We start from the raw sequence: 15,488 nt of genomic DNA on the forward strand, positions 1-15,488 counted from the left end.
AAAACGTTAGAAACATTTGATTTTATCTACGTTAGAAATATCTGTAATTTTTCGGGGTAATTTGGTTGCAAAAAAGGGATAATATACATGAATTAAATCAAAATTTTAAATAACAATGTAAATTTAAACTAAATAAGAGTAAAGTAAACAGTTTAGGGAATAAAACTTTGCAGTTTCGTCGTAACTGTCGTCGTCTGCTGTTTGTAATTGTGTTTATGGCGCGCGCGCTTAGAAACTAAAAAAACAAGGAACAGCAACGGGTTTAAAGTGCAATGTGGAGTGAACTGAGACCAAAATGTGTATAATAAACAATCAAATAAGCACTGTGGAGTTTCAGTTGTGATGGCAGTAAGGATATAAAAACCGCCGATTACAAGGTAAGAATGAATTCAGTTCCAACCATAACCCCGGGCAATAACAAGTTTTTCATACTTTCACTAATATAGGCAACAAAATGTTGTTTTATTGTGTGACTTACAACTGCAATCTTGAGTAAGATCAATAAACGTTACATACATACGCTAACATTGTTCAAATGAGTGCTGGGAAGGCTGGGGAAAGATGGTGTCCGTCACTGATGAGAACCGTCCATGAAAAACGTAGCCGCCATATTGGATTTCAAAACTGCCTTGAAAACATATTTACGAAGAGCTCACATGCTTATTTTAGTTCGTATGGGGCTTTCATATATCACAATATGTTGACGAAACTTCAGTCTTTTAAATGGTATGCTTAGAGTTGCAATTGTATTCATGTTTCACCAATTAAATATCGAGTGAATAAGACCCGTCTACCGTGATGAGGGTTGGCCTGTACTGATGTTTCCCCCTATTTGCCCTGACCTAGCCTATCATTCTACATTGTTAACCACCAAAGGGAAGAATGTTCAGGTCAAAGTCCAGTAAATGATAATATCGCCAAACTTGGGTAGTAGATCGTATCGTATGGAATTTTTTGCATTATTTAACCCATAGTGGATAGACATGCTCACAAAAGTAAGGGGAGCATGTATTTCCCCTCTCATGTGATGCTTTTATAAATGTGCTCATAATACACCAAGGTTTTAATTCTTATCTTTTATGATAGTATGTTAGTTTTAGATATAATTTGGTATTTCTATATAAGCATTCCGCATCGTTCGTCCCCGCGAATACAAAAGCCACCAGGAATTAGGGTGTCAAATGTATTTTGCCGTGTTTAGTAAGAGCCCCTGGGGGGGGGTTAATACAGTTGTCCGAATAAATATTACTTAAAATTCTAGTCAGGAGGAGTAAAACTGCATAGAAAAACCGCAACTGCTATAGTGTAGGCTGCTGTGGTGAAAGTAATATAGATCTACCGTAATTTTGCAAGGAGAAACTGCAAAGAAATAGAAAAATACGTATTAATCTCAAAAATGTTGCTGCAATCTTCGTTCTTGGTAAATTTACAGAAATACGACCTAAACCAAAGAAGTGGGGGTCTGGTTACAAAGGAGCTCCTCCTCTCCCCAAACCAGCGATCATTAGTGAAAGTAGAACATATGGCAACGCTCACTCAAGCACAGTGATACGAGAGAGGTAGTAATTCTTCAGAAGCAAGCCACATCACCATTTTCAAAAAAACAATAATAATCCCTCAATTTTCCATGGTGTATTTTCAATTAGTCTGATCTTATTTTCTTGAAGAAATGTTATCTTAACCCCCTTTTCCACCCAACAAGCTTGTGGGGGGCCCCCCAGTTGGGAATCGGGAGTTTTTGGGTGGGGAAATACCAGTAAAAGAGTCCTTTGCAGCAATAATAATCGTAACAAGTGCATAATTAAGACAAGATCATCAGCTAACCTAACATTCCCCATCTAACCCAACTTAGAAGCCGTACCCTCACCTAGAGAGGGGCTGCGCCTAGTTACAGAATATTATGGAGTTGGAGGATATAATAATGCTTGGGAAAGCTGCAATTCCCCTTCAGCCAAGTTATAAGAAAAGTTAGGACTTACATCATAACTTAAACTTCAATTACCTTCAAAACAGAGATGGGATTTTTCAAAACCACGTTCCTTTAGACAAGGAAACACTAAATTACATCACTTAAGATGACGTCCTTTCGTCACTACAGAGCGATCACACTTAAAAGGCGTTCCTTTTGTAGTAGATCCGATAAATAGATCCACAACATTCGCAGGCGTTTTTTCGAAAATTATGTCTTTGAGCATATTCAATCCACAACTTCTTTACCACCACTAGAATAATGAGGAAAATTCATCATAACCTACATTGCACTGCAACGATCGGTAGAAATCGATGGTCTCTGTTCAAACATTAAAAATGCAGAAGTGACCAGCCACTGCCTCTGCCATAGCTACAGTAAGACAAAATGCTGGTTTTTTCCCTCATGATTGGAAAAAGTATTGAGTCAAATAAGGATACCAATGACACTGGACAGGTAACTTTATTACTCTGCTGAAATCCTAGTGAAGCTTAGTTTTCGACTGAAGTCGTTTGGTAATTGGTTATGACACCCATGACGACATAAGATGTCACACCTCTCAGCCAATAATGAGTAACTGGAACTGCTTTTGTTTGCATAAGAAAGTGGAGTTGAAGGTAAAAACTTATCAAGCTCATTAAATTCCACCCTGTTCAATCTCTCATATAATGACTATACTTTTTATATTGCTTTTCACATGCTCTTTCCATGTAGGTGATTATTTATTTTTTTTTTCAATATCCAGTGCGGAATGCTTCTGAAGTATTACCTTTGTCCATAAAAGGATTTTGACGTAGGAAAAAATCTATTTCTGGGCGAGGAAGCCGTGTCGCCCAGTGAAATACATTCCTTTAGCGCTATTTCTAAGGTAAAATATTGCTAAAATACCAGAGAACTGCGAAATTGGACATGCCAGAGATTAGGATTATTGCTGGATTTGGTTCTTATCTTTTAAAATATTTTGCAACTTATAACAGTAATTTTTCAAAATAAAGGAACAAAATATTAGATTATGTATATATAAAATATAAGTAGGGATTGTTGTTGTTCTAGATCTTATATATCAGTGCTATAATTGTAATTTTTACAGAAAAAAAAATGAGAACTTGTTCAACTCGCTTTTAAGTCTTGGAAAAAAGCCATGCACTGGGTTAGAAAGTATTCTTTCATATGCCGTTTATCTGCAAATCTCCCTCTTAAAATCTGTTCTTTTTTTAAATTGGCAAACTTTAAAGTTAGCCTGGTCATGAGTTTAGTTATTGTTACATGTATAGGCCAGTAGGGTTAAATAAAACTACAATGAACCGATGTTAAAATTATCTGGTTCAATTATCCTATATATATAATTTTTTTTAGTGAGTTTAACATGGAAACACTAGTCCTTGGCTGCAATTTATTTGGTTGGGATGATGCTGTTTATCGGAGACATTATGGGTAGTTCTTGAGCCAGTAAAAATGTTAGAAATCACCAAAATTTACACAAAACATCTCTTGCAAACCATTTCTGAACAATTACGACTTTACATGTAATCAGTTGGTGGTACCTAAGAGTTTGGCATTGAATTTATCACATTGATACATGATAAAAAAAAAAAAAATTAAAATGACATGCTTCTGCTCTGGAGGCGGAAGTGGGAAAGAATAGCTTGCAGGTATATGTATCATATTCTCATTGTTGGGTTTGAAAAAAAAAAAAAAAAAAAAACCACTAGGCCCAGGAAAACGATAGGTCGATCGGAGCACATGATTTCTAGGGGGTTAAATTTCTGCAACTTGGTCATTGGCCAATCAGGACACTACATTACAGCATTCTTGAGAACTACTGAAGAGAGGTGCTGTGTACCTTTTCAGAGTAAAATGGCTGTTAACAAATTTATATGGCAGGTGTTTAGTTTTGGGGTTGTTTGACCTTGTTAAACAGCTTTTATTCAGTAGTGTTATTTTTTGTTTGTTTGGAGAAGGAAAAATATAGCCTGACCTATTGATCTACATTCTAGGAAGTCCTTGTGCAAGGTTAGGCCAAGAATAGGTTTTGATTTATCTTTATTGTTTGTCTTTGGTCTACTTTCAAGTTGTTCATGAATACACAAAAATTGGCCCTTGTAATTTCAGCATAGTTTGGCATCATTAAGCTTTATTAGGATATGTGGTGAGCAAACAAACTGCACCTCAACAGGTTAATGACTTTTTGAGTGGAAATACTAAGTTGACCCTACCAAAACTCCCTTAACTTGGGAAAATGTGCACTGACCTTAGTGGAAGTTTGTATTGAACTTGTAGACTGGCCTAGGTTTTTCCTTGATGGCATGAAGTTCAAATACAGAAGGAATGAATGGCCTGAACCTATTTAAAGGCCTCCCCCCAATTAATATGAAAACAGTTAGTAGAACGTAGGTAGGGCTGATAGAGGTCTCGCTGAGCATGCTTGGCACCATGCTTACCTGTTATCTGTAGACAAGATGACTGCTCCAGCCCTTCTGCATGTTTTGCCTGAGATGCTGGTGCAGCCAATGCTGCCCTGCTGGGTGTTCCAAGTCCTGGATTGGTTTAATGTGCAGTAGTTCTCTATTGTATTGGATAATATGCTTCCTTGCATTCATGCTGTAAGCCACCCAACCTCAATGTTTGTATTCTCATGACTAATTGGCCATTACCAATGTAAGAAGCTGCAAAGGTCGATTGACCACAATTTAGAACTTTTGTTCTGGGTACAGCCAAATAAAGCTCAAGATGCATTGGTTAGTACTGCGGGTACCGATTGTCCACAATGGTCACATGAGTGGTAGGTGTTGGAGCAGACCAGTGCAATTGCCTCTCTTGGTAGAGGACCCAGCTCATGCTGCTGAGATCTGATCCGACTAGAGATAACCTGGCCTGTGTCCCCGGCATGCTGAGTTGTAGACCTCAGGTTTGTTAGCTATGAAAAATGCAAATTCATAAAAAAAAAATTTCATTTGTATTCTCTCTCTCCAATATCAGGTTATAAGTTTATTTCAAAGGTTTTGACAGAGTAAGATGATATTAGGGAGGGCCCTCCATTGCCTGGTTGGGACATAAATTGCACTCTTTGGTGTGCTCTGGAGAGAACTGTCAGTTAGTTTGCTGTGGTGTTGTTAGCCAAGTGAACTATCCAATCTACATGACAGACAGTTCCTTTTTGTGTAAGAGATTGAGCAAGTGCATTCCCCTGTTGTTGAAATGTCAGTCTGCAGACTAATGAACAACTTCCCCAGGTTAAAGACTTGGGTAGGTACTGTGTTCTCTGCAGGGGAATCAAAAGCCATGGAGTCTGGGCACCATAGCTTCCTTCTAGGCTGCTTTGTGGCTTGACTTTGGTTAAACACATTGCCCACCTTTATTGGTTGTGGCCATGTCATCTTTCCAGGCTGCCTTTTGGCTTGACTTGAGATTAAAACACATTGGAATTCTTAGATGCTGTTACTCAGGTAGGTACTGTGTTCACTATAAGGGAATCAAGAACCATAGAATCTGTCATCATGACTTCCTTCCAGGCTGCTCTGTGGCTTGAACTATGGTTAAACACTTAGCCGACTTCATTGTTTGTGGCCATGTCCTCTTTCCAGGCTACCTTTTGGTGGCTTGACCTGAGGTTAAACACATTAAGTGACTTCATTGTTTGTGGCCATGTCCTCTTTCCAGGCTACCTTTTGGCTTGACCTGAGGTTAAACACTAAGTGACTTCATTGTTTGTGGCCATGTCCTCTTTCCAGCTACCTTTTGGCTTGACCTGAGGTTAAACACATTGGCATTCTTACAGATGCAGTTACTCTGGAAAAGAAAGCGCCTGCTCTAGTTTTCTCAACTTGGGATGTGATAAACTGTTACAGGCTGGGTCTCTGACCCAAGCAGCATGCAAATGTCTCTGAAAATGCTTGTGCAGAGGCTGGAGCAAACCTGGTTTGCACCAAATGATCTTTCTTCCCAGCTTATGCTTTAAGCAGAGGTCAGTGAAAAGTGTGAAAGTCTTACTGGTGACTGGGATGATTGGGGTCATGACACGGGTGGGCACAGACAACCTCCCACCTTAAAATTCTCCAACATAAAAGGTGATGGTTTGTATTATTGAAAGGCAGTAAATTAAGTTTTTAAATTTGTATATTTCCTACATATGTATATAAATCAGAGCCTTTTATCTTATTTCCCACCTCAACCACTCCACTCCATTTTGTTTCCGATGCCAAAAGGAAGGAAGGAAGGAAGGAAGAAGGAAGGAAGGAAGGAAGGAAGGAAGGAAGGAAGGAAGGAAGGAAGGAGTGCTTAGTAATGATGATTGAGATGAGTGGCATTAACCTACTTAGTAACCCCCTTAATCACCAGTTAACTCATTACAAAGTTCCAGCAACCAATTCCAGCTAATGTTGAGGAATACTCCTACATAAAAGGCTCTGTTTATATGCATAGGAAAATTACAGATTACTTAAAAAAATTGGGTTTCATTGTTCTGCCCCCTATCAAGTTAATAATTAATTGTAAAATTTATACATAAAAGATGTGTAGTGGAAGAAAATACTAATTTTTTTGGTCTACAGAGTGTCTTATGCATTCTTTGTTTCACTAATAAAGGCATTAAAGAAACTTTCGAGTTCAGTAGAAATTGTCGTGAGATAATTTGTTAAAATCAATGATGTTTTAACTGTATTGTGTTTTCTTTCCATGCATTATTTTGAAACCATGTATTTTTTTTCTTACCTATGCCTTCACATTGCCTTTATCACACTATATATATATATATAATATATATATATGGTAAAAGAAAAAAGCATATATAAAATGAAGGCCTTTATTTGGGCATGCAAAGGGGGAGGGTTCCATAAATTTTAAAAGGCTGCTACATGGATATCTTTTTACAGTGATGGCTGACCCATTGGAACATGCAACCGTTTAGAAAAAGAGGAACTCATGGCCCAAAGCTGCGGGTAATGAGGTATGTATCATTGAGTAAAAATAGTGGAAAGCTCTACTAATGCTTTGCACTTTTGCTCCAATACAGTATTTACCTTTTCTGTTTTCATAGACTTAGTAGTTTTTGTTTAACTCAGCTCAGTATGATTTGAAACTGCACACAGTAATCTATACCGATTTCTTTCGAAAGTGTATCAGTTTGAGCTAAAATACAAAGCCATTTCTGATGATAAGTGTTTCAGCAGTCATGTGTTAGGTTTATCTCAGGAAGGACTGAATGTTCTTTCCAATATTTGATCACTTTATATTTTATACCAAGGTCAAGATTTGATCACATTTGTACAGTACTGACTTGGTATGAATTCTGAATGTGATAATTTCTATACAGTATTTGACTGTACTGAGCTCAAGATTTGAATTTTTTTATTTTCTTTGTACAGGGTACAAGATATGATCACTTTGATGATTGGCCCTTATAGAAGTCAGTCTAAATTTTGTTGGCAAGAAATATTAAGATAAAGGTTCAAAATGCTTTTAATTTATAGTTTTGCTGTGCCAGATCTAATATAAAAGAAGCAGTGGAAAGATGTTTCAGTCGGTTTAGAAAAACTGAACATCTATAAGCTTTACATAAGTTTTATCACAGTGGGAGGATGCTTAAATAAAATAAAAAAGGGGGTTACTATGCCTTTCTAGTTGTAAAAAAAAAAAAAAAAAAAAAGTGGTAAAAAAAAAAAAGTGGTAGGTTTTTTGTAATTCAGGTTTTAAAATATTGTTTGTTCCGACTAAGTAAAAACAAACCGTCGGTTGTCTAACAAAAGGATATCCGCGGGAACGCGCCGCCGCTACCGCATACAAAGAGTTCAAACTTGAATCGCTGTACCTGGGTCTGGGGTAACTGCGCGGGGTGAGCCCGGGCCAGCTTGGGTAGGTCATTGTGATACCATTCTTTCGCGGTAGCCGTCGTGTCAACACCTACTCCTTCCGCCTTGACCCGACTTAGATAAACAACGCATGACCGCCGACTGTAGTCTTTCTTTATCGTGATATATCTTTGACATCCTGTGCTTGAGTGCTTCCCCAGTGCCCTATTCCTATCCTTTTATTTTTTATCCTTTAGTATTACCTAGCATCCTAACTTCCCTGTAAGTATGGAAGGCGGATCTATGGTGGGTTTTCGGGGAGGATTTGTGTGTGTGTTTCCGATGCATGCGTTGCGGTACATCTTTGACCTTCGCCAACCTCGATCCTCATCTTTGGTGTATTGCTTGTATGGGGTTTTGAATGTTCCCCTGATGCATCGTGTTCAACCTGTGCGCAGTGGAATAATGATCAGTGGAGGCTCTATTATGAGGCGCATGAGAGTGTTTTTCAGTGACGCTAATGTTGATGCCGATAAGCCTAGGCCTAGGCGACTACTGTGGGGAGGGGGCCTAAGGCCGTGTGTGAGGGATAGTGCCCAATTGGAGAACACTAGGCCTAGTAATCCTTCCTCCTTATTACGGGGGACCTAGTTAGTGAGCCTAGTGTCCTTCCCAAGAAACTTAGGCTAAAGAAACCTTCGTCGTCGGGGGCTAGGAAAGCAGGTGAAGAGGAAAGAAGCTACCTTAGGGGCTGGGATCCATGTTCCTGCCTCGAAGCGTAACAAGAAGGGGTCTTCAACCGAGAGCTTGTTCCCGCCTAGCCTAAAGGCCGAACTATCTAGGTATGACCATAGCAGTACCGAGACACAGCCGGGTGCCAAGGAATAACCCCCTGTTTCCTCTCGGGCACAATCAGTCCAGCCCCAAGAGGGATCGGTGACGGACCTGATGCCTCACCCTACCATCCTGAGGACAGATGCTAAGGAGGCCCGGAACGGGACCCAACTCGCAGGAGCCGGAGGTCCCCTCCCCTCCAGAAGTTGCGGCAACCCGACGCAAGAAGCCAGCCAGCCACAACGCTCGGAGGAGGAGCATCAATGGAGACCTTTCGATGCCGCAAGGCCTAGGTCGCGCTGAGAGACCAGTGCCAGCGTTGATGCCCGAAAAAGCTAGGCCTAGGCATGAGCCTAGTACCTCCGCACCACCTCCAGCAGTTAGCCTAGGTACAGTGGGGGCCCAAGGTCCCTCACTCCGCACTGGACATTGCGAACCTGGTCAAACAGGCGTGGAGGACTACTTAAGCTCCAAAAAGGAGGTTTCCCAGCAAGGGAGAAGAAGAACACCAGTCTGGAGGAGTCTGCCCGTAGGATGGAAGAAGCCAGGAAGAAGTTCCTTTTGGAAAAGAAGTCAGAGGAACTGTTTCCAGATTTGGGTGACAGTTCTGACTCTGATTCCGAGCCCGATTCATGCTCCGAGGGGGAGCCCGATTCGGACGGCAGTCAGACTAGCTCACCTGCGGAGCCCGAGCCCTTATCATTCAACCAGATTCTGTCGTTGATTAGAAGCGCCAATGGCCTAACAGAAACTGAGGAACTGAACCAGGAGTTTCAGTCAGAGGTGCATAAGGTGCTCAACCTGAGAATTCACAGCCCCCCCTCGGTCAGCCTCCCCTGGAGCAACCAGGTTAGGCTAGCCATGGCTAGAGCGTCCCGAGAAGCCACGACTTCACCAACTAGGGTATCGTGAGAAAGCAGAGGTGGCTTCCTATGGCCCTGCTCAGGGGCCAGCAGGTATTATAGGCCAACAGGTGACAAACTAAGGGAGTCTACATATTCCAGGGACCTTGCAGATCTCTTAGATGTCAGTCTGGACGCCCTTCAGAAAAAGCACCTCTTGCTCTCTCCCTCAGAAACCGAAGGACTCATTCGCGCTCTAGCTCTGGCCCCCCTCGCTACGAATTCGTGGATGGAACGGTCTACTGGCAGCACTTCCGCAGTTCTTACCCGAGCTCCAGCCTCAGCAGCAGCAGAACTTGTCTTCGTTCATGCAGTGTGGGATCAAGACACTCTCACACCAAGCAGACAACTTAGCGGTCCTGTGGGCTAATATGGAGGTGGAAAAGGAGAGAGAATGCCTTCAAGGAGGCCAAATCGCCAGATGGTGAGAGACCTCCTCCCGGACTTACGGAAAAAAAAAACCCGCTGTTCCAGAAAGAACTTATTCCTGCGGAAGAAGTTCGCAAGGCAGCGGAGAAGAAGGAGCGATCTCTCCAATCTAGGGCTCTCTCCAATTCCGCAACCCCGGGCCATAGACCACGGCCAGCACCACAGATTAGCCAACAGGTAAGAGAAGCGCAGAGACCGGCTTTTCCCGTGCGTAGGCGAGAGGAGAAGAAACCTTACTCTGTGTCGAAGGACAAGTTCCATAGGGAGAAGACTCGTCCCTTTCCATCAAAAGGAGCGGAAGCAGAAGGGCAACAGAAGAGAGGGAGGTCCCCGCAAGAAATTCTAGGCCAGATTCCTGCCCGTCAGCGGAAGGTAGGGGTTGCTTGGCTGCCAATTGGCAAGTGTGGCAGCAAGCAGGAGCGGAAGATGACCCTGCAGGTTATCAAGTCAGGCTACCGTCTTCCCTTCCAGTCTACACCCACTCTATCCCCTACCCCCATCCAAGTCCCTACCTATCGACCGGACTCGGACCGCGGACGGGCCCTGGAGGAGGAAATATCCAAGCTACTTCAGAAAGGGGCGTTGGAAGAGGTTCAGGATCCAGGTCCAGGGTTCTACGTCCAGACTCTTCCTGGTAGAAAAGGCAACAGGGGGGTTGGAGGCCGGTCATAGACCTTTCACCTCAACAAGTTCCTTTCTCTGACAAAGTTTCGGATGGAAACGGCAGACTCCGTTCGAGCTTGTGTCAGGGAGGGAGACTTCATGGCCTCAATAGATCTTCAAGATGCCTACTTCCAAGTCCCTGTTCACCCCTCCTCCAGAAAATTCCTCAGGATTGTCAGCAAGGGAAAGACTCTGCAGTTCACCTGCCTGTGCTTCGGCCTCGCCACAGCCCCACAGGTGTTCAAACACAGGGTCTTCAAGATAGTGTCAGTTTGGGCACAACGCAAGAGGCATCCGTCCTCCTCCGATACCTGGACGATGGCTCATCTTAGCCGAGACGGCTGCGCATGTGCGGAGCACCTTCAGCTAGTTTTGTCATTCGTTCAGGAACTGGGGAGTGGTGGTGAATGTCGACAAGTCGGATTTCACTCCCAGGCAAAGGATGGTGTACCTCGGAATGACACTAGATTCATCCCTCATGAAGGCCTTCCCCTCGGAGAACAGGTCTCCGGCCTAGTATCTCAAGTGCGGAGAGCTTTGGGGCCCAGCCCTCCCACGGGCAAACTCTGCCAGTCCATCTTAGGACACATGGGCCTCAATAGAGAGACTAGTGCTCACAGCAGAAGGCGTATGAGGCCGCTTCAGTGGCTGTTCAAGAAACAATGGTCTCCTCAGGAAGGGGACCCCAACAGCAAAATTCTCTCTCCCAAGAAGTAAGGAAGTCCTGGAGTGGTGGATGGTGCCTTCCCACCTCCAAGGGGGCATCTCTCTCAGTCCGAGAACCCCAGAGATTCTTCTCTTCACGGATGCATCAAAAGAAGGGTGGGGGGGGCGCACCTGACGGAGGAAGAAGTGAGCGGGCCTGTGGTCGGAAGAAGAGAAAGCAGCTCACATCAATGTCTTGGAATTGAAGGCAGTCTTCCTCTCCCTTCAGCACTTCCTGTCTCAACTCCAAGGGAAAACGGTGGGCCTAATGTCGACAACTCCACGGTGGTGGCATATCTAAACAAACAGGGGGGCACAGTCTCACTGGATCTCTGTCGCCTGGCAGTACAAATCCAGGAGTTAGCAGAGGAAATGGACATCACCCTCAAGGCAAGATATATTCCAGGCAAGAAAAATGTTGGGCGGACCATCTGAGCAGGAGGGGACAAGATAATCAACACAGAGTGGTCCCTCCATCAAGAAGTAGCAGATGGCCTGATAAAAGAGGTGGGGCTCTCCGTCGATAGACCTCTTTGCCACCGCATGGAACAGAAAACTGCCAGTGTTCTTCTCCCCACTCCCAGACCCGCAGGCAGCGGGGGAGGATGCCCTCCTGCAAGATTGGAAGAACCTGGACGCTTACGCCTTTCCCCCTCCTCCAGAAGATCCCTTCAGAAGATTCGCTACTCGCAGAACCTGCGAGTAACCTTAGTAGCTCCTTGGTGGCCGGAAGCCCCCTGGTTCCCAGAAGTGCTGGATCTTCAGTTAGAGGACCCGGTAAGCCTACCAGACAGAATAGATCTCCTCGCCCAACCCAACAAACGGATGCCTACACCCAAATCCGTCGGCCCTCCGCTTACACGGGTTCAGACTGTCATCAAAATCCTCCGCGATAGAGGTTTTTCCAGGCAGTTAGCTGAGGCCATGGCCAATCCTGTGAAACCTTCCTCAGGCAGATTGTACCAGGGAAAGTGGCGACGGTTTCAAGATTGGTGTCAAGATAAAGGCATTGCCCCAGACGAGGCCACCATCCTCAACTAGCGAGTTTTTTCCACCACCTCAGGAAGGATAAACGACTATCCATATCGGCAGTGGAGGGTTATAGAGCGGCTTTAAATCAAGTATTCGCGTTGAAAGGCATGGACCTCGCTGCATCTCCAGAAATTTTGTTGCTCTTCAAGCACTTTAGGAAGACCTGTCCCCCCCCCCGAGAGAGCTACGGAACTCCCACTGGTATGTAGCCTTAGTCCTGGAATCCTTGAGAGGTCCTCCCTATGAGCCCTTACATTCAGCTTCTTGAAGAACCTCACTTAAGACCTTGAAGACCCTTTTCCTCTTAGCCCTGGCATCTTCGAAGAGGGTCAGCGAACTACACGCGCTGTCCTACGAAGTGTCACACACCAGGCGTTGGAGGGAGATGGGGTTCTCGTTGTCCCTGGCTTTGTAGCCAAGACTCAAAGACCCATACAAGCCAGAGGAGATGTTTTCCTCTTTTACCATTCCTTCCTTGGGGGATTTTACCGGCTTTGACAAAGAGGAACTGATTCTATGCCCGGTCAGAGCCATGAAAGCCTACCTCAGAGGACGAGACAGTTCAGACCGGCTATCAAACGGCTGTTCGTGGCCATGGGCAAGCATCCGAAAGAGGGGTGGCTAAGAATACCATCTCCTTCTGGATCAGACAGGTTATAAGAAGGGCCTACGAAAACAAGGAAGTACCAATACCAAAGGTGAGGGCTCACGAAGTTAGGGGCATAGGCTCCTCTATGCTCTTCAGGAAGAACCTCTCAGTGGGTCAGGTATTGAGAGCAGGCACCTGGAAGAGTCAAACCACCTTCACCTCCTTCTACCTACGAGAAGTTACGTTCAAATCTCTAGAAGTGTTCTCTCTGGGCCCCATTGTCGCAGCCCAAGAGATCCGCTAGGCGTTGGTCACCCGCACTGCGTACCTCAATTTGGAAATACACACACTCACACTCCCAGCAATTCCCAGCCTAAGTCGTGGCCGAATGTAAGGGGTATGAGTGAGTTTTCCTGGTAATATCCTACGTATTGACTGTACTGTCCATGACATGACTTGGCCACTACTGACTTACCTGGAGAGTAGAATGATGGCTAAGAATCCTTCAGGAACAGCTCCTCCCCTGAGTGAGTATTAGTACCATAGGTTAGGACAACAGCCGGAGCCCCTTGGGTTCTCCCCTATTGAATCCTTACCGGGTGTAAAGTGTCATGAGGAGTAGGGGGTCTGGGGTTAACATCAGGTCATGTGAAGTTATTGGCGGCTCTTCAAAGGGTACATTCAGGTCACTCACCTTCCCATCCTCAGTTCGAGTCTCCTTTTGTTAGACAACCGACGGTTTGTACTTAGTCGGAACAAAAGTAATTTTGTCGAAAAATTATTTTTTCCTATATACAAACCTAGGTTGTCTAACAGATTAATGGCCCTCCTCATCCACCCCTCATTGAGTTATGGCCCCCATTTTGAAGAGTGTCTGTTTAGACTAAGTATTCTAACGGCTCAAAGAATGGTATCACAATGACCTACCCAAGCTGGCCCGGGCTCACCCCGCGCAGTTACCCCAGACCCACCCAGGTAACAGCGATTCAAGTTTGAACTCTTTGTATCCGGTAGCGGCGGCGCGTTCCCGCGGATATCCTTTTGTTAGACAACCTAGGTTTGTATATAGGAAAAAATAATTTTTCGACAAAATTACTTATTTAATGTCATTCCAAAGTTACTATGTGCTTACAGAATCATTTTTCTTGTACAGAATCCTTTTGATATGAAAGTATACAAGCGAGTGAGTGGTGGCGCAAGCAATCCAACTCTCATCCCTTCCTTTTATGTCGCCCGGTTGGGGTGGGTGCATCTGTGAGGAAGATGCTACATTGCATCAACTGGATGTGGTTAGAAAAGGGAGAAACAAAGCGATGCGAGTGTGGCTACTGGTTCCAGCTCACTGAAGGGGAAAACCCATGGTCTAAAAGAAATACTGGAAATATAGATTAATATATTTCTTTTCATTTTGTATGGATATGTCAAGGGTTGTTGAAATTGCTGTCATTTCATTCCTAATTTTCTTGTACATACAATAGTGTGCTAACGTCGGTCCGGGGTGTTCTTATGAATACCTATACAACTTAAGTTAATGGTCAAACAAAAGGTATACATCCATAGTGGGTGTATGCTTTGGATTTGTATAGTGATAATAAATAATTTAATTTATCATTCTTTCCCATTTTATCCTAAAATTCTTTTGATAAAAAAGTTCCAGATGTATATACGTATATTTATCCATATCAGCATGATAGGTCTAGGATGGTTGCTTTATACATTCAAGGTTGTACATTTATGAAAATGGTGTTATTACAGAACAAACCTAAAGGTATAATATGCTAAGTGAAGTGAAAAATAAAAAATGAAAAATAACCATATATTACAATTGATTTGCAAAGTTAGGAAATTTGAGCCAAACTCTGAGGCACTTTCATCCATTCGCTTGAGACACTGAAAAGGGAGTTAAGATTAGTTGCACAGCGAGATAAAGAACTTGAAATAAAGGAAAGAGTCACAATAATTTAAGATGGAATTGGGTGAAAACCCCACAACTAGGGGCTAAAGGGACACTGCATAGTTGACAAGAATTAAAGCAAACTAGCATGGCACTTTCAACTGGACAACCTTCTGCATTTTCTAGTATTCACTTTGCTTTGGAAATGCAAAAGTAACTGGTGCTCTAAAAGTAAAAACTAGAACATGGTCATTTAGGTAGGAGTATCCTCCATTGAAAGCTGGGGATGTAGTTAAACTTGTTAACTGATAATTCGGGACTGATTTTTGGGGGGTGGGGGGGAGGGGAAGAATCCCTCTCATATTGTCAACAAGAACTTGACTCTTGAGCAAATAAAAGAGTGGTTAAGGTAGGCACTTGAATGAGAGACTTGTTATTAAAAGTACAAACCTCTTACACATAATTCACTTTGATACATTTACAAAAGCTATGATCCTTTCTGTGAGAGGGCAAGGGGAGCAAAGGCTCATGTAACTAAGGATTTAAACTGGCAAGGGATGACAGTGAGAAGCAGCTATATCTTTGAATCAGAACAGAGTTTTCCCCTTTAAAAAGAAGTGTGGAGGAGTCAAATCTTTGTTACAAGTTCTCAGATCGGTTGTTCGGTTGAATAGCCACCTACATC

Source organism: Macrobrachium nipponense, chromosome 41 (assembly GCF_015104395.2).
Source record: "Macrobrachium nipponense isolate FS-2020 chromosome 41, ASM1510439v2, whole genome shotgun sequence".
NCBI lineage: Eukaryota > Metazoa > Arthropoda > Malacostraca > Decapoda > Palaemonidae > Macrobrachium > Macrobrachium nipponense.